The following is a 21090-nucleotide window of genomic DNA, read 5'->3' on the forward strand; positions in this document are numbered from 1 at the left end:
CTGGTTTAACTGAATGCACTAATGGGAAATGTCCTGGGTCAAAGAGATGCTCTGAAACAGAAGATGAGGCTTTACAAGTCAACGACTTGAAGGAATCGTGCAACCCTCTTACTGCTGGGACACCAGCGTGTCGCTTACCAATTCTCCTTCCAGAATACCACTCAAGACACTTAAAAAAGATCAGACAGCTAATGATAAATATCCATAAAATGAAGACACCAACTGCTATTTGACACTGGGATTGGTCATGTCTGTGCCATGGGAAAGCATTCTCAAAGAGAGCATACGGAGCAAGAGCTAAGTGTCTAAAGATTCAAAATGAGTCAACAGGATGGGATAACAATATAATTCTCAACTCAGAAGCTGCCTCAGGATTAGGTGCATCTTCAGTTAACGTAACAGCAAGAACAGGCCGTGGATTTTATTTTATTAATTGGCCCACCAGGTGGGCAGGCACCACTCTAGCCAGATCTGAACCAACAGTTCAGTTGTTCTCTTGGAGCTTATTTCCAGAAAATAGATTCTGGATTTTTAAAGACAGAACGCTGGAGGGTCCTCTGCAAAGGCTAAGAGAGGCCTACTGGAGAACCGCAAGCCCTTCTACAGGGCTGATGATGGGGGCAGGGCTTTGTGATCATCACCTCTGGCTGTACCCCAGAATCTTCTGGAGAGCTGCTATAATTACTGATGACCAGGCCCCCTAGACTGACATAATCAGGTTTCCTAGGTTTCGGGTCTAGGCATGGGTATTTTTTAAATCCTCAGATGATTCAGCTCTTTTCCCAGGGTAGGGAAACTACTGAATTACAGGGAAACAAAATAGAAACAAATAAACCAAAAACAAAAGAGAAAGGGAAATTTAAAGGATGAAACACACGAGTTAACTAAGGGGAAGAGAGAAAATAAGTGAGCTGAAAAGAAAAACGGCACTTTGGAGACATAACATACTATTTCATTCCGTGTGTGTGTGTGTGTGTGAGGAAGATCAGTCCTGAGCTAACATTCAATGCCAATCGTCCTTTTTTTTTTTTTTGCTGAGGAAGCTTGGGCCTGAAGTACCATCCATGCCCATCTTCCTCTACTTTATATGGGATGCCGGCACAGCATGGCTTGACAAGCTGTGCATCAGTGTGTGCCCAGGATCCAAACCTGCGAATCCCGGGCCACCGTAGCACAGTGCGCACACTTAACGGCTTGCGGCATCAGGCTGGCCCACTATTTCATTCTTAAAACAGCAATTTTTGACATCTTTTTCAAGGAAAAAATACAGCCTGTTCAATGAAACCTATGGATAGTACTCATTTCAAATGCTAAGATTCCAAAGAAATTGAGTAATGACTTATGTTTCCCATATCCTCCCTCCCATTCTATCACCAACTGCAGAAACACTGGACTTAAAATAAGTCACCTAAAATTAGTTTATCCCACACAGGATGCCAGGAGACTGGTAACCGACAGCACTGGAGGGGCTGAGAGCATTCCTTGCTAAGAAGGCCAAGGTTACAACATGACCCTCACACAGAATCGGGTCAAGCTCACGTACTTGACTTCTTCCTTCTTGTGGAAATTTCCATTAGCCTCACTAGTCTGATCCTCAGATTTGTGCCCAGGTTCCCCATAGCTTATGCCTCCAGGCAGGTCCCACGCATGAGACCTCACGTTTCCACAGGCCTTGCTCACAGCAGCCATCTTGGCCAGGACAGGACGGCTGTGATTCACAATGGACAACTCATCCCTCTGTTGCTTGGTCAGTTTCTGTGCAAGGCCTAAATGTCCAAAGCCTGTTCTCTCTAGAAGTGTAAAAGAAAATTTTTATTGTTATTAATCCACCCAGTTTGGGTGCTTGGTTCTGGCTGCCCCAGCAGACCAACACAGGCTCTAGGAAGAAAAAGGAGATGACGCCCAACTCAATCTCCCCTGCTTTCTGGTCTTGGTCACAACAGGCCTTGCTGTAACCCTGGCTCTGACTGATGCGATTAAGAAACCACAGGTGAACCTTAAACTCTTTCAGAGACGTGAGAAGCACCTGGGCTCAGTAATTGTCTCAGAGAACAGTTTCACCGGAACAGTTGTAGTAGCATTGTTCTCCCATTCGTGTGACTACTGAGACACACTGAGGAAGCAGTGAGCAGCACTCCTGAGTTCAAGCTTTCAAAGGCCCCAGGCCGTGAGAGGAGCATTGTCACTCAGGGGAGACAAGTCGAGGCCACTCAGTTTGAGATGTGAGAAGATAATACACAGTGTTGAGTCAGCATTTTTATTTGTAAGCTGTAAACAAACACGTAACCTTTTCTCTTTCTTGTAGTTCTTTCCATTGTTCTATCAGACAAGAATCTTACTTTGGGAACAGTGGCTAAGCAAGGGGACACCACTGTAGCTTTGGTGCCAGGAGGCCCCACAGGCATTTGCTCACCTCACAAAATCATCTGCAAAGAAATGAAAGCCAGGGCATTTTCATCCATCAGAACAAGAGGCATTTTGTGTGTACACAGCGGGCCCCAAGTTGAGACCCTTTGAGGGGTCCTGTTTGGGGGGAATGAGTCGCTCTAACACCTGTGCTAGGTATGAGTGTTTCAAGCTCCATCTGCTGGGTCTCTTAAGACGAGCTCAGACGCAGTGGTGGTTATAGAGATATGACGGGTACAGGCTGTCAGAATGGCACTGGCACCACTGCTCAATAGCTTCCCGGCTTCTCTCTTCCTGTTTGGGGCAGGAGAGATGAAGTCATCGTGTCATGACAGAGACGATCTGAGGATAGTGACCAACTCTCTTGGGAGCTGTCAACCCTAACTGCCCACCCTGTTGTCACAGGAATCAACTGTGCCTGTGTGCCTTGGGTACAGGCACAGAATGTCCAAGCTAGAAGGGCCTGAGAGAACACAGAGTCCATAGGCATCATTTTTTGGATCCAGCCCTGACAAGCGAAGGTCACAGAGCTGGCTGCCAAGACAGACAAGACCAGGGCCTGGCATTCCAGTTCAGAGCTCTTCCCCTACATGACCAGCAAAGAGGAAGAGCCTTATACAGAAACTGGCTCAAAGATATAACATCTAAGAACCAAAACACAAACGTGACAAAATAAGACTACAGTAATTACCATACCATTGAAAAATCATGGAAGGAAGTAATTGTCTACTTTCACTTATGGGATTATAGTAATTTTTTCCTCTATATTGTTCTATGTTTTCTAAGTTTTAAAAATAAAGTCATGTTTTTAAAAGTGACTGGAAAAAGTGATGGATGAAGCAAAATGTGGGGAAATTTGATAATTGTTGATTCTGGGTGATGGTTATACAGGTTTTCATTATACTACATAATATTCCACATGTTTGACATTCTTCATAGTAGAAGGCTAAAGAGAACAGAAGGGAGTTTTAGGTGAGTAAGAAAGTCCTGATTTTGCTGTCTTTGATACGACATGTTTTTGAGTAATACCTTTGTGCAATTGTAGAATCAGGCTGCTGATGCCAATTCACGACTGCCTGTTATTGTTAGGTGCCATTAAAGATAAGGAGACATCACCAGCCCCTCAATGTTTAAAAAGCATCTGTGAGCCCTCTCCAAAAGATAAAGAGAATTATAACATAACGCAAAAATAAGAGAACTGGAAGAGGAACAAATAAATGGATAAACAAAATGTGAGATGAGTAGATAGAAAGATGAATGCATATATATGTATGCATGTATTATTCATCCATGAAGAGCAATGGAGGTCTGATACATGCTACAACGTGAATGCACCTTGAAACATGCTAAGTGAAAACGCCGACACAAAAAGACAAATATTATTTTATTCCACGTGTCTAAAATATTGAGAATAAGTAAATTTATAGAGACAAAGGAGCCAGGGGCAGTGGCAATGGGTAGTTATAGCTTAATGGGTACAGAGTTTCTGTTTGAGGTGATGAACGGGTTTGGGAAACAGACAGTGGTGTTGGTTGCACAATATTATGAAAGTACTAAATAACAGTGGATTGTACATTCAAAAGTATTTCAGATGGCAAATTTTACGTTTTTATATGTCACCACAATTTTTTATAAAGTATTCATGAAGAATGCTGAGAGGATGGGAAGTCCTAGAGAAGAATATAATATCAAGGATTCAAAACCAAAGTGTCTTCCCTGCTCCTGTCTTCTCAAAAGTGGGCTTCACCAAAAAGCCTGTGAACCTGACTTTGGTACCAGTGAAACATATCCTCTGTGTCATTGGGCTAATATGACAACCGGCTGGTTTCAGAGTGTGGAGAATGGGTGTCCCTATGGTCCTTAGCACCCATGAGAGCCAGATGCCCTCAACAGGAAGGGCCCCTTGTTACCACTGGGTGTTCAGGCACCATGGCTGCTGGAAATGTTTCCTTCCTCCATGAGCTTGGAGTTTGGTTCTGTCCATGGTGCTGAAAATCCTCTTCATGACCTGCATCCCCAGGGACAGCCTGGAGGGCTCACAGAGTCAGGCCCAGGCTGGAGCTTTGGGTGTTAGCCTTCAACTGTTCAGACCTTTCTCATCTGGGTACACCAGCTACCCTTTGCCAATCTTGAGAGCATGATATTGACATAGAAGTTGAGTTTTCCTCTCAGGTCATGCCAAACTCTTCTTGTACCATTTTGCTTAGACAAAGGGAAGGTTTCCCTGGTAAAGACCCAAGAGTTGTATTACTAGAATTGGCCTTTGGAAATGTTACCATATATTGTTGATGCAAAACTCAACACACCCTGAGTTTCAAAGCATTCATTCTGCTTGGGTAAAGAGCTAATTGAATGAAAGAAACTGATTTAACACATTTAAATAATGCATCAATCACCTTTATTAGTTGCAACCCTGTTAGTTTTCCTTAAAACAGTAATATTTCACTTTTACTGTTTTAACACCCATAGAGCAACATTACTACACTGCAAAATTATACACATGCAATTGAGTACCTGATCCATGCATTCTGGTTTTGTGAACAATGATAGAAAAAGTACATCATCTCATTAAGAAAACATTTCCTTAGACAGCTGGTTCATTTTGGTTTTCTTTAAAAGAGTTACAACAAAGTGCTATTTCAAAGGTTGACCCTTTCTCCTTGCACCAGTCTTGCTCACAATTTACAATAACTCTAAAAATAATGCCAAACAGAAAGGGTTTATGGACACTTCAGCTTGTCTATTCACCATAAGACAAAGTAGATTTCTAGCAGCTACAAATGGTTAAATATTTTAAAAATTTACACAATAGTCATATCAGTTAGTAAGTAAACCATACTCTGAGACTCCAATTAATTTACTTGCCAACATCTAAAAAAGTGTTCGATAAACTAAGACAGTGACTCCCCAATAAGTCAGGTCTGTTTTATGTGTCACTCTTTTTAATCACAGGTATCCAACTGGCTGAGTGTGATGTTTGCTCACAATGCAAGCAGTTTACCACCCAATTTTCTGCTTTCCTTTGTGTTACTTGCTAGCCCATCCTGCCTGGTCCATTCCTGGCTAGATCACATCATGAAAATGATGTTCTGGGTGACTGGTTTGTTCATTCATTTTCTTTGCTCTTAATAAAACAATTTATACTTCCTTATTTATTTCTGGTTTCTGGTTTATTTTTGAGTAAACAGCAAAGTATGGTTGGAAGAAGGATTTTGGAAGTTGACCTGACTCTGAAATCCAGCTCTGTCACTCAGGCAGCTCAGGCCAACCTCTTGGACTCTTTCTTTTCTCATTAAGACCATAGATGTACAATGACTGCTCCATTGGGTTTTGGTGAAGGAAATATGAATAGGGATATGAAAGTGCTTTAGTACCTTACAAAGAGTTATACAGCAGATGTTAGTATTGTTATTCTAACTCATGCTGAGAAAGTATAACCTAAAGAGTAACTAAAATGAATACAGGAGGTAATTCATTGAGTACAGCCTTGACAAACCTCAAACAGAATGTATACAACTTTTTTCTGCCTTAAAACTCAGGGCGTTGGACAGAAGCTCCAACTGACAGAATATGTTGCCTTTGTTAGGCATTTTAAACACTGGACAAAGGGAGAAGAACGAGACTTTCACAGACCTGCAAATGTGAAATCAGAGCATTTTCATGTATGGGATATATTTATAGATCCTAAGGGGAAAAGAGATAAAGGGTGAAGTAAGATTCTTGAGCTGGAAATGTGTTTCAGAACATGACTCCCACCAGCATGGTAGCTGCCATTGGTGGGCAATGCTCTTCAAAGTACTGGAAGGCCCAGAGTCATGATTCCACACAGTGATTCTGGGGGTCCTGTCACCCCCATGCGAAATGCATGCATGGATGGTTATCTAATGCAATTAACAAAAACAGGATCAGCTTCTTGGTTCAGAGGCTAAAATGTACATAGTCTACAAAGCAACTATGTGTATTTATTTGCCTTGACTGATAATTTGTCTACGGATCATCATCAGTACTGAACGTCCACTAGTTAAAAGCAAATAATTTACAAGTGATGTGTGTTTATTAGGACAGCATATGAAATACTGTCTCATGCACCCTATTGAAAAGAAGCAGTGATCTTCAATCTCTGCTACATGGAAGCTAAGCTTCTGATTAAATTCCAACTTCAAACAGACCCCAAAAAATCTTGCTTTCTGGGAGTCTTATTGGATTTCCAAACACATAAATACTCTACTCCATACAAATAGAGGAGGCCCATGATTGATAGCCCAAACCTTTAACTTTCCTTGTGTGCATTCAGAAGGTAGCCTTTTGTCCTTCCTTTCCTCTGCTCTAAAACTGTTTTCTATTTCGTTTCCTACCTGGCTGTCCTGAAATAGGAAAGCCCACATACCACAGGACAACCCGAAGACATGAAGATGAAGCACACAGTTTCAGTTACCCCACACAGTGGGGAAAGACGAGCAAACTGAAATTCCACTGTCATTCTTAGTGGGTTTCAGCAGTGTTTCTGCAGTGAGCTCTAAACCAAGCACTTTATACTTTCAAATTAAGTCAGGTATGAGAACTATTAAACATCGGAAGAAAATAAAAAACTGAGATCTTTACCTTGTCATTTCCTACAAACCTACCTTCAGGTTGACTTCATTTTCATCTCTAAAGAATTTATCTGCTAACCTTGCAACTTCCTTCTCAAAGATTTCTTGACTGGTACCCATCACATCCATGTAGTGGCAACTGGCACTGGCGAAATGGCAGGAAATTAACTGTGAAAAGTGAACCAATTAAGATTAGGGAAAAAAAAAATCCCATTAACAATAGCATCCATGCAAAAAGTCTTCTTTTAGAAAGTCAGTTGTTTAGCGCACATTTGATTTCTAGATTGAAAGCTGTTCCATTGTGTCCTAAATTAGTCTCTTTGTGGCTCAATCTCTTTTTTTTTTCTCAAATAGGGTAACTGAGGAATTTCAAGAGAGTTTTAACTAGCTGTGACATTCGTTTTCAAAATGTATATATGGGGCAGGGAACATAATTACAAAGGTAGGATGTCTTTAACTTTTAGCATTTGATTTTTGTAATGAGTGGATATTCCCCAGTCCTAAAAAGGAATGTATTCCAGGGTTTTTCATCATTTTCTCAGTCACAGAAGTTGGTAACTCAATCACGTTTGTGATGGGTTGTTATTTCAATTGTCATCGATTATGAAAAAAAAGTGAAAATATCCTGCAAAGGAAAATAATACACACACACACACCCCTCACAAATCAAAAGGACATTTAGAGTCCAGTAGCTTCACATAAGAGATCTGTCTTGTTTCCCTCTGAACATAAGAGGGAAGTTACTTGGTTCTCCCCATTCTTGAAAGAGGTGTAAACAGATCTAAGGTGGAAGGCAGTTCTTAAAACCCACCTTCCTCCTCATAAGTTAGTTATCTTAAGGTGACCACACTTCTCAGAAGGACTTCCTACTTTGCCCAAAACATCAACTTTCTAGGCAGTGGAATCATAAACTCCATTTCCCATGTGAGCCTCAGTGCCACGCCAAGTCATATTGGAGCCTGAGGCAAAAGGGAAAATGAGCACACCAGTACATATGTTTTTATGTATTTTTTAATGGTTACTACTTTTCCAAACACAAAACAGTTGAAAAAATATTGAAAAATTGCAACTCGGGTATATTAAAATTCACATTATTTGTATCATTGTGCCATGTACCCCCCACAGCACAGTTCTGATGGTCACACAAGTGAAGTGGCTGATTTTGCCTTTATTTAAAATTTTGCCACAGTGCTCATTGTGGATTTTTTGGCATTAATTTTTAGTTTTCAAAGTACTGCATTAAAATATCATTTAACTTGACTGCTGAGTTTTTTTTGGTGCCTCCCTTAAATTTTTCCCTGAGGACAGTGCTGTATCACCTCACCCTCATCCCAGTCCTGTTGAGCCTGGTGGAAATATGAAGGAATGGAAGATGAAACCTTGCAACTAAGCCTGAGTCTTAGGGAAACAACAAGGGTTGGTGTGACAAACTGGAAAGCCTCATTCAGCCCCGAAGAAGCCCCCAAAATTTGGTATAAACAGCCATGTTACCATGGGGGAAACGTGAGCCAACAGTACTGTCACATCTGCTGAATTTTAGAGAAGCAAGAAATCTGGGTTTATGAGATATTTTGTCCATTTTTAATATAAGCAATGGAATCATTAAGTTTCAAACACTCTGAGGCTAAGGGGTGAAAAACATGGCTCCACGTCGAATCTGATTTCTGGTCGGCCAATCCAGATCTTTTGTTTTGGACCAAAAATATTTTTCATACAGCAATGATATTATAAACATTCCTCTTCTAGGGTTACTACGAGCTATATACATTCTAAGTTTTATTATTTTAGAATATCAACCATTGCTTTTGCCTCTAAAATCATGGGCTTTCTGCTATGAAGTAATCTCTTGGTCTGAAGCAATTCCATGAATGTTCATGATTCAGCATCAATAGGGTTCGAATCCTGAGGTCACCTCGCTTCTTACTGATATGAGTAAAAAAAAGCATGAAGTAGGCAAATATATTTCCTGGTAAATAAACCAGAGTAAAGGCCAGCTTAGGTAAAAGTCACAAATCATTTAAAGTTAGTATATCTTGACATTTTTGTTTCTAACGCATTCATCTTTTGAAAGCACAGTGAGTTAATGCATACCTCGCTGGAATCCTTGAGTTTTGTTCCGAGCAGATCCATGGATGAGCAAAGGATTAAAGAACACAGTGTCTTCTTTCTCCATCACAAGGTGCATTTGGGCATTGTTTTTGTCATAGTCCTGGATGCTATGGTACAGTATGTTAACCCCCGCCTAGAACATATAAGAGAAGCCAAGTCTGTATTTGAGGAAGCAAAATAATTAAAAACTTTATCAATGACTCATCAGAAAAAGCAAAGTCTCTCTAAGTTCTTTCAAGAGAAAGCAATAAATAAATTAGATTCTTAAAAAATTAAATATATAAAAACTTCTCAGACGTTTGCTTTTAAAAAGTCACATGTTGATATTAAAATCATGGATTTCATGGACCAAATGAAAGATTTTGAATTTACACATACCCTTCATTACTGAATTCTCAATGAAGATCTAGATTAGCTTTGCATTTTGCAGTCAACACAGGAGACCATTTTTAGCTGAATCTGTAATTATTCTTTCCCAATATGATATTCTCCTCCCCTGGAACTTTCCATAAGTCGTTCTTCTATTACTCAGGAGTAGCTCTGAGAAGCTCACTATTCTCCCAAATTAGGGAATAGAAAATGCTCGATTTTTCTGAGGTCAAATAATACTCATGTCCTGTCCAGAGTAAAGAAAAAAGAATAGTAAATTAAAACATCGTGTTTGGTTATAACTATTTCCAAAGTTAGTTATTGCTTTAGGTATGGTTATGTGTTTATGAAATAAAGTAAAAGGAGAAGTGATTTAAAGTTTACAAGCTTTTATGGAGGGAGGTTATTGTTGTTTTAGGGAGGCATCATCCCATTCCCCTTCCTAAGACTATCTAAACTTCCTTTGGGGAATGACTCCTTCCCTACTGGACTGTGTTGGGACTTTGATCCAGTTTACTTCTCTCCTGTCCAGAGTGGATAGGTGAAACAAGCTAAACCAATCTGACCTCCCACTGCAACCACTCTGACTCTCAGCAGAAGAGCGATGAGAACGGACATAGGGTTCAACTGCCCCCGCCGGGCTCCCCTCCCCAACTGTTCCTGTCAAGCAATGACTTTCACTTTCCTGACCACCAGAACTAGCCAGCCTTTCCAGAGACTCAGCATGTGCCTTCCACCCTTTGGCTTAAGTCAGTCAGAGCCCGCATTTGTTGTTTGCACTGAACCTTTCCTATATCTCAACTTAATTGATGAATCTCACAATTTCAGATTTTATATCAGAATCCAGACTCAAATATTTTCACTTAGCCCTAATCATCAGTCAAGAATTCTAATTGAGACAGAAGTTCCTAGATGCCATAGTCTTTACTTCCTACAGAACCACATTCATTCTTCCTGCCTTAACAACAGGTGCTCTTCCCATTCTAACCATCATTATGGGGTTTCAGGACCTTATTGTCTTATACCTAAAAAGCTAATAGTCCCTTCTCTGGTTTCTCTGCCTCTGGAGTCCTACACCTCCAATACACCCTGCCCAAATCTCAAGATTATCATCTTGAAGAACCAATTTGATCTCATCATCCATGATCTCAAAAGTATTTTATAGTCCTCTAGCATCAACAGCTGAATCCATAAACCACGAAACAGTCATGCAATGGAATGCTACTCAACCCTCTTCAGAGCCTTCACTGGTCCCTCCAGCTGGAAGGAGATGAGCTCTCCCTCTTCTTTACTCTGAGAGCCATTGGCCAGTGTGTAGGACCTACTTGGCACTCATCACACACACCTGGTATAGCTGTGTTTTCCTCTTACCTCTGCAGTTAGGCCTTATAATCTCAGATCCTGCACAGCACCTACCAAAGTTCCCCACATTGGTTGGCTTTCAAACACTTGTTGAAAGAACAGAAATGATGATGATTTTACCTGACATCCTTGAATTTTCCCTGATCCTAACTGGAAATCCTAGAACAATGTTTTGCTAAGAAAGGAAATGCTATCACATTGGGAAAGCTCTTTATGTACACTGATGTGAAATTAAACAATAAAAGATTCTGACCAAGACTCAGCCCCTAGGCAGACCTACCTCCCACTGGGGATAACTGTGTGGCTTCAGGGAGCCTTTGTGTGTGCCTGGGAGCACAGCCAGACAGCCATAGTTCTGATCGATGTGCTCCATGGCCGTCCAAGCACAAACAATGTGATTGCTGGGCCTGAAGGGGAAATAGTGCAGATCCTGGGTGCAAGGGATGACGGGATGTCTTCTTGCCTGAAACAGAACCTGCTGTTAAAAGTCGCTCAATTCTCAGAATTCTGCTCCTCTGCCTGAAAAGCCAGAACAATGACCTATCCCAGCCAAAGCCAAAAATTTGAAACAACATTTAGAAAATAAGTCTCGAGAGAGAAGCAACAAATTGGCACATCAAATCAATATGGCAATTCAGAGCCTATACTTTTCTCTGGGTTTCTGGTAGCCGAGAACTTTCACACACTATTTTCCAGCAAGTCGTACATATGTCATCAGCTCTATTGTTATTTATTCCTTTGCAACTCTGGTTTGGGCACACAACCTAAAATTGCAAAGAATTTTGATTAAATAAATTGAAGAAAGTGGTCAAATTTGAGGTCCCTTGATAGCCTTCTAAGTAGCTGATGCAAAAAATATTAATTAATTGACTAAGTAAAAGTCCTCTCAGAGGTTTTCCCACCAACTAGAGGCATTTGGTGTACAAGCACTGTGTAGTATCAGAGACTCCATGAACACATTTACATTTTCCCTGGTTTTTCTCTCTAAACTTGGTTCCCTGGTCACCTGATCTCTCCAGACAAGACATCCGGGGCGGGATATGCTTGGTGACGTTAAGCTACATGCCTGTCACAGAAACCTCTCCTGGCCTCGAGAGGAAGAAAAGGTAGAAAAGGAGGAAGGATCTCTAATGCTGAATTGCTACTGTGGGTAGAGCAGAATTTCTCAGTGTGGCCCAAGAGCCACCTGCATAGACTCTCGGGATGGTTCATAAGATGCAGATTCCTGGGCTCTAACTTCAGATCACTCTCTCTGGGAGTGAGGTCTTAGCAGCTCCATTTTAGCAAGCACAAGATATTTTAAGAACTGTAATATGTGATTTATAATAATAGTTTTAACTTTGTTAGTACTAATAATGTCTTCTGATCAAGAAGGGAGAATCCACACTATCACGGTGAGATGGTTAACGAAACTCGGAGATATTGAATAACAAGAACGTCTGGTACATGAAGAGTCGTGTTTATTAAACTGCATTTTTGAGAAGCCAGTGATCTGAAAATCCAGCAATAATCCTACAGTGAACATCTGAAATCACTAACACACTTCAATGTTGGTAGGATGGAAGCTATTTTCAGACTTCAATAAAAGTACACATATTCATTTAAGCAAAGTTTAGCAGTTATACACACAGTTATGGTTGGTACATCAACCTTATGTACACTAATTAAAATTTTTTTTCTTCTAGTTAACAAATAAGAGCCCTTTACCAGAATCTGCAGGATGTTTATCAGCATTGCATGCAGGGCCATATATTGGGTCCAGTGAAGCACTCCACATATTTCAGAATCTGAGGGAAGGGGGGAAAAACATTCATGGGAAATCAGATGCACAAGCAAGTGACACAAAGTCTAACTATTGATACAAGAACCAACATGGAAATACTTTAAAACCAGTCTGTATTTCACAACATTGCAAACAAATCCTGAAAAAGTCTGCAATTGGAAATCTACCACACTCTGAATTAAACAGGCTTTTTGGAGCCAGTTGGAAATATAACCACTTGTCCACAAGAAAAATACGAGTTTCCATGAGATATCAGCTGGGAAGGACAGGAATACCCTTCTTTCAATCATAGCTGTGGACAGTTGTCCAGTGAGAAGGCAGCTTCCTCTCCTTCAGGAGCCTCGTCATGAGACAGGAGCATGAAAGGACCCGACACCTTTGCAGCTGTCGTGAGGAGCCCAGAGGAGAGCAGAGCAGCGGCTCAGAGGACACTTCACAGTCAGTGCAGCCACTCGCTCAACAACTCTTGACTGAGGTCTAGCAACCAGGCAGAGTGATGGGAAATGGGGACACAACAGTGAGCAGGATAGGCAGCTCCCTCCCCCATGGAGTGTATGTTCTGGTGGAAAGTTGATGTTAAACAGATAATGACACGGGTAACTGGGGTGAGATACACAATGACCAGATGCATAAACCAAAGAGAAAAAAGAAAAAAATGAATGGATTTACAATGAATAGCCTCAGCAGTTTCACCAGTGTTGATAACGCTGTATGCAGTGTGAGCAAGTCTCTCTCTCTCTTCCACACAGAATTATTGCCCTTCTTAACCAAAGATAACTAGCAAACTCCAGAGCAGGGTTTCTCAATCCAGGCACCACCGACATTGTGGGTGGATGAGTCCTTATTTGGGGAGAGGGCTGTTCTCTGCATTACAGGATCCCTGGGCCCCATTAGCAGCATCCCTGGCCTCTACCATTAGAAGCCAGTAGCACACCGTCCCTCCTGTGATAAGCAAACATGTCTCCAGGCATCACCAAATGTCCACCTCCAATTGAGAACCACTGCTCCAGGGCCACAGAAGAAAGGAGATAGATAAGTAAAAAAGCTGATTTCAGAGGCAGGCATGCAGATGGGCTATAACTTAAGGGGACAGAAAATGCAGGAAGGTCTTGAACCTCAGGGAGGGTGCAGCATCTGAAGAGTTCCTCATCTTCTTGGAAATCTTGCATCTTTGTAATCATTTGTTCCACTGGAACATATGCTGATTTTGCAATGGCCACATCTCTCATTAGCATTAATCTCATTGGTTTCACCTCCTTTCTGCAGATTCTTTCAAACTCGCTCCTAGAAAATTAAATTGGCAATGATGTCATTACTGCTGGCTCCAAGCACCTGCCTGGCCCTGTTCTGTGGAAAAATGTGAAGACTTGGGGGTGGTTTCTCTGTCCTAAGTTGGCCTCCAGCCTCAGGTTGAATAGTTGTGATGAGAGGGAGGAGAAAATGGCCAACTCAGAAGTCCTGGGCTCCCAACTGTGAGGCTGCAGTTCACCACCAGAATTCAGATATTCCTTAGCTTAGCAGATGAGTGGGGTGATAGTTGGGATTTGGTTACATCTGAAAATCATAGCAAACATTTCCATGGCACTCTCCATGTCCCCCGCCCTGTTCAAGTTCTCTCTCTCTATTTTACCTTCTGTAGTCCTAACAACAACTCGAGGACAGAAGTGCTATCATTATCCCCATTTTACAGATGAGCAAACAGAGACAGGGAGGGGTTCAGTAAATTGCCCAGGACACACAACGTTCAGTGGTGGGGCTCAGATTAAAGCCAGCCAGTCTGGCTCCAGAGCCCACGTTCCCAACCACTTTGTAATGAACCTGATCACTGAAAAATATGTGAACTTGCACAGGGAAGTCTGTTCCCATTACATACAGAAAACACATATTTCTGTAAAATAACCAATAGTGTTACTGTACCTAAAGCATTCAATATCAGCATCAGATACCAGATTTTTAATTATAAGAGACCCATTTTCTTCATGAAATTTTCTCTGTTCGAGGGTTAGAACATTATTATCCTTAGTGTACTTAGAGGAGGAAAAAAATCTCAAATGAGTCCAATTAAAACATCACGACCTATATTAAGAAAATGTGGTATATATATATACAATGGAATACTACTCAGCCATAAAAAAAGACAAAATCGTCCCATTTGCAACAACATGGATGGACCTGGAGGGTATTATGTTAAGTGAAATAAGCCAGAAAGAGAAAGACAAACACTGTATTATCTCACTCATATGTGGAATATAAACCAACACATGGACAGAGAAAACTGGACTGTGGTTACCAGGGCAGTGGGGGTGGGGGGTGGGCACAAGGGGTGAAGGGAGTCATATATGTGGTGATGGACAAACAAAAATGTACAACCCAAAATTTCACAATGTTAGAAACCATTAAAACATCAATAAAAAAAAAATTTTCTAGAAGCAAAAAAAAAAAAAAAAAAATCACGACCTATGATCACAATATGAATCATAAACCTGAGAAATATTCATACTCTTCCACCCAGCACTTAACTATTTCTAAGACTTTGCTCTCAGGACACCTTCTGAAAAAAATTAAAAGTTTTAAGTCCAAAGTATTAATTATTGTCACCAAAAAAAGTGCACTAATGGAACAATAATTAACTAATTATATTATACCCACTCAATGGGATATGACTCAGGAATTAAAACTGAAGATCATATAACAGCATGAAGACTTATTACAGTGAAATATGATTACAATTATGTAAAACCAAGGCATTATTTGTAAAAAAAAAAAAAAAGTTTGCAAAGAAATAAAACAAAAAATATTTTTAAGTGATTGCCCTTATGTAATGAAACTATAGATGATTTTTTAAAATTCCATCAATTTCTCTGATTTTAAAACTTTTTCAAAAATGAATATGTATGACTTTTCAAATAGGATACAAATTCAATAAATTTTATATTTTTAATGGTCTAGTTCACGCATTCTAAGAAAAAATCAAAGTAACAAAATCCAAATAAGTGTAGAGCATATATACAAACTCAAATCACTCAGTCCATTCTTCTAGATGGGAATTGTGACTCTATGAGGATATTCCATGGAGATCAAGGTCCCTCCTTTAAAGGAAATTTGAGATAAACCAAGATGCTACCTAATGTATCAATATGGCCAAACTACAGGCTAATGTAAATGAGATATGCCATACATGAACTATGCAATTTTGATATTTCTCCTCCTTTCTGAATTTTAAAAACATATAGAAAATTAAAGTCAGGGTCTTCAAAAGTTTCCATGATTGTTCTAATCAGAACAAGTCCAGGAAATGGAGGAATGTATAATGAATTCTCATCAAGCAACACGATATGTTGTATTTTATATCTTAGCTACAACTAGAAAAACCTTATATACATTGTATGGTTCCAAATTAAAATTAGATCTACTTACTGGAATTGTTGAGGATGGAAAGTCGCAGGAGAAACAGTCCCTGAAGTGGGGTGAGCTATCTCGGATGAGAATTAAGGCAAACAAAGTAAAATTTAGGAGTCAACCTTGTCTAGAAACAACAGTCTGCCCTGGATTGGCTCTCACAAGGGAAGACTGGTCCTAAATGAACATCAAGCAAACTGCATACACACATAACCCCTGACAGTTATGCACTGCTGCTGACATTGCTCTGTTTCATTTTCACAGTATGATGGAAGCCAAGAGCTGTGTTACCACTCTTGTAGCACAGAGTTGGAAGCCTAGGCTTGGAGGGCTCAGAAACTGGTCCAAGGTCACCCGGCAGAAAATGGCTGATCCCACACTTGACCCGCACTCTGTACTTCATAGCTTCCATCTGTTTTATTCCACGTGACTATTCCTCCCACTAAACTGCTGAACAAATAATAATTGGAAGGTTCAATTCTAGAAGCAAGCATAAACATGAGCTATCCAAAGGGGTATTTAATTTAGTGGGAGTCCAGTCTAAAACATTAGAAACAGTTTGGCTGGTCATGAAAAAAAAATTTATAAAATAAACAAGACTCCAAGAAAAATGTGTTCCACACATTTTTCTAAAACTCTAATTTTCTTTTCTATTCAGTAATCACAGATTATTGATGTAGTATCTCGTTGTTTCTTTTTTTCTTCTCATTTTGTTCACTGTTTCTTTAGCTTAAAGAGTTACTGTCAGAATGTCACTTCTCATCAACATGTTATTTTTTACATGATGTCTTTATATAATTGGGGACCATATAACAGTCAAGGAGAGAGGCAGGCCAGGAGGTAGAATTTCTAGCCACTGTCTGTTTTCCCCAAGGCAGAGAGGTTAATCACCTTCTTCAACTTGTCTCAGCACAATGTGGTCACCCAGACATTCCGGATGTTGACCTCACAGTCCAAATTTCCTTTCTGCTCTCTACCACTCCTGTATTATGTTTTTCGTTGTTGATTTTGTTGTTCTTGGAGAATTTTTTTAATGATGTGGAAATTTTGACTATAGAAAGTTAATAAACATTTACTCTGTCTACTATATAAAGTAGAAAATGTTTACTATATAATGCAAGTAACATGAAGAAACGGAGGCAAAAAGCTGTAAATAGAGCATGGTCCTAATTATCTACTTATATAAATGTATAGAAAAGAAAAACACCAAAAAGTTTACCAATAATGATCTGTGAGTGGTGGAATTATGGGTCATATTTATTTTCTTCATTATGCTTATTTGCATTCAAAAACTGCCTTATGTTTTGTACTTCAAAAGTTATTCCTTATTGCAGAATCCACGTTACTTCAAAACCAGTTAGGGTTGGGAAGAAGCTGTCACAAAATTTCCAGTAGTCTATTTAAGCCTGAACCACATACACATTCACTGAAAATCTAGGCAGAGCTCTCCAACACCAGAGCCACTGGCCACATCTACTTAAGTTGACATGAATTTAATGAAAGCTTCAGTCCCTCAGTGGCGCTCCTCATATTTCAGGAGCTCCACAGACCCTTGTGGCTAGTATCTACTGTACTGGACAGTGCTGGTATAGAAGGTTTCCACCATCGCAGAGAGTTGCACTGGACAGTGCTGTTCCAGGAAATACAGATGAAAAAACTAAGCTCTGACGTTGAAAATATTATAACAAGAACCAGCAGGATCAGATATTAAATTTAAAAGTAGTAACAGCCTGGACTGGGAAACCTTAACTTCTAGTTCCAGTTACATCTCATCCCAGTGTATTGGTGGTTCCACAACTGAGCAGGTATCAGAAACAGGTGAAAATGGATTCGCGGCCCCTCCCCCAGGTATTTTGATTCCAGAGTCTGAGATGAGCCCGAGAATCTGAATTTCTAACAAGTTCCCAGGTGATGTTGATGGTGCTGGTCTGGTGACAACACTCTGACAAGCACTGCTTTAGTAAAATGACCTTGGTCCAGAGTTGTCATCTCTCTTTGCCTCAGTTTCTGATTCCTCACCTGGAAATGAGATTCCCTAATCACCTGGATTCCCTGTATCAGTTTATAGACAGGATTTAAACTTACAATGGTTGTGATACATCCCTGCTTGGAATCAGCCAGCAGAGCAATGGTGAAGGTAAAAGAAACAGCTGTATCATCATCTTAGGAGAGATTTCAGGATCCTAAATACAGAACAGAGGCTAACCAGGTCGCTTATGGAAAAATCCCAGGCAGAGTGTCCTACGGAGCTTCCACAAGTCTGCCCTGAAGGAGACACTTTCTCTGAGCAGCAAAAACAATTCTAGAAAGCAGTTTGACTTCCCTGCCACACAGTGTCATCTCTCTGGTCCGACCGGCAGCACACGTTCCCTCGGGATTCACTTCTGAAGGGCAACTGCGGAGGCGGACACAGGGCACCAAGTCCTTTCGCAGAGACGGTGTCAACTCCCGTGGGGTCCGCAGGCACCCGGGGGCCCCTCACACGGAGCGCCCTTGGAGAAGGGAAGACGGGGGCGCGGATGGAGCCCGGCGCCCCCTGCAGAGCCGGCCCGCGTCCACCCCAGAGGACCCCGCTGCCCGCCCGCCTGCCGTGGCTCCTGCGGGCAGCTCCGCGCTCCGGCGTCCAGCGCGACTGGGCTTTGACATTTCCAGACATTTCTAGGTCTCCTGGCCGCCGCGGAAGTCACATGCGGCCGAGTGCCGAAAATGACACGGTAGCTGAGGGCAGACCCTGCTGGTAAAGACTCCCCACCCTCCGCTCACAAAGCCGGGGAGCAGAGGCCCTAAGAGGACCCGCAGTGCTGGAGGGACGCCCCTTCCGCCACACTGGCCAGGTCCCCCTGGGGCCGTGGGGGCCGCCGAACGGGCGTGGCGGCTGTGCGATGCGCCCTGGAGGCCACCACCCCGGCCGGGGTCACCAGGGGCCGGAGACCGAGGCGGCGGCGCCCCTTGCAGCCCGAGCGCCGCGCGGCGCAAAGGATACGGCGGCCCCGGCCGAGCGGCGGCCGAGGTGGCCCCGCAGGACGCGCAGGCGGGCGGCAGCGCGGGCCTGGTCCATGACCGCGGCGAGGACACCAGTGCGCCCCGCCTCGGCCCCACTTAAGCCTGCCGGCCGCCCTGCCTCCAGGCGGCGGGAGGGGCGACCAGCGGACCCGGCCGGCCAAGGGCGCGGGGCTCCCGGGAAGCAGGTCCCGGCTGGTGGGCATCAGGTGACGCCCGGACACGCCCCTCAGCCCACGCGCACCTGACTCTGGGACTCTGCGGACTTTGTTCCATCACACCCCACTTACCAACCATCACAAAGATCGTCCCTGCGGCAAAGTGCAGGAAACCTGCTGTTGAAGGGCTCAGAACCTGGGTAAGACATTGAGCCGGAACGTGACCCGCACTCTTAACTGCGTAGTTGCAATTCATTTTATTTCACATGACTGTTTCTTCCACTAAGCTGCTGAAGGAATAAAACTTCCAAGGTAACACGTAATGTTCAAAAGACGCGTTCAGTTTAGTGGGAATCCAGCCTGAAATATTAGAAACAGTTTGGCTGGTGATTTTAAAAAAGTGTATGAAATATATGATCCCTGAGAAGCCTGGACCACGCAGTTTAGTATAAATTTTAAATTTAAGAATTAGAAACCCTTTTTTTTCTCTCCTGTTTTTCTTTTTTTCAATTTAATGAGTTTGAAGCATAAGTATAAACCTGTGAAAACATCACCACCGTCAAGGTCAGAAACATCCACCTCCCAAAGTTTCTTCCCACACCCTTTATCATTATTTCATCTGTATGGTAAGAACAGTTAGCATAAGATCTCCTCTCTTAACCAATTTTAGGTATATGATGCAGCATCGTTAGCTGTAGGCACTATGCTGCATTGTAGATCTCAGAACTATTTACCTTGTGAAACTGAACCTTTGCCCCCTTGAACCAACATCTTCCTCTTTCCGCCCCCCCCAGCCCCCGGCAACCACCCTTCTTCTCTCTGCTTGGATGAGTCTGGCTCTTGCAGATTCCACATATAAGTGGTATCATGTAGTATTCGTCCTTCTGTGACTAGCTTATTTCACTTAGCACAGAGTCCTCAAGGTTCATCCATGATGTTGCAAAGGCAGATATTTTTATTTATGATGGCTGAATAATGTTCTATTGTATGTATTTACCACATTTTGTTTATCCATTCAATCATCAACGGGCATTCACGTTGTTTCCATGTCTTGGCTATTGTAATAATGCTGCAATGATCATGGGAGTGCAGATATCTCTTTGAGATCCTAATTTCAGTTCCTTTTGACAAATACCCAGAAGTGGGATTGTTGGAACCTATGGAAGTTCTATTTTTAATATTTTGAGGAACCTTCCTACTTTTTTCCGTAAAGGCTGAAAGAACTAGAAATTCTTTCTGTAAGATCTCATTTCCATCCAGTGTCTACAGATGATTGACATAGCATCTCGTTGTTTCTTTTTCCTCCCTCATTTTTTCACTGTTTCTTTGGCTTCAAGAGTTATTTCCAGAATGTGCTCCTCATAAACATGCTGTCATTTCTGCAGTGATGACTTTATCATGTGGTGACACTGCCCGAGTCACAGAGAGAAGCAGGCCGGGACTCGGGGTGGTGAGCTCCTGCCTGGTTTCTCCAGGCAGAGAGGAGAAAGTCAGCGTCCAGAGCAAGGCCTGCCCTTCGTCCTTCCCCTCGGGGTTCTTTCTTTATTTCCCTGACTCCTCCTCACCCAGACTCCCAGATTCTTCCAGGTTAACAGAAGGGCTCTGGGCCTCCCCTCATTAGCTCTCAAGCTCATCTCCCACCCTGATCATCCCAGGGCTGGAACCTGGCCCTGAACTTGTTGATTGGATCCCCGAGGGTTTTCAGGAGAAGCACTTCTGTTTCTCAGAGTTTAAAAGGAAGTATCTGGCCATTAGCAGGTACCGGAAAGGGACTCATCTTTCTGTTTCTGAGAAAACCCCTGCTGAAATGGGAACAGACAACTAGGCGGCTCCTGACTGCCCTCGCCTGGTGAAAAGTGGGGACTTCCGGGAGGAGGAAAAAAAAATAAACTGGAAATGTGAATTCAGTTCA

At 42.0% G+C, this 21090-nt stretch overlaps 1 pseudogene; it reads right to left on the minus strand.

The window, feature by feature from the left end:
• Positions 1 to 1500: 1500 nt before the first annotated feature.
• Positions 1501 to 19187, minus strand: LOC131398892 (phytanoyl-CoA dioxygenase, peroxisomal-like; annotated as a pseudogene).
• Between the last annotated feature and the right edge of the window lie 1903 nt (positions 19188 to 21090).

The sequence above is a fragment of the Diceros bicornis genome, chromosome 36 (genome assembly GCF_020826845.1).
Source record: "Diceros bicornis minor isolate mBicDic1 chromosome 36, mDicBic1.mat.cur, whole genome shotgun sequence".
NCBI classification, from domain to species: Eukaryota; Metazoa; Chordata; class Mammalia; order Perissodactyla; family Rhinocerotidae; genus Diceros; species Diceros bicornis.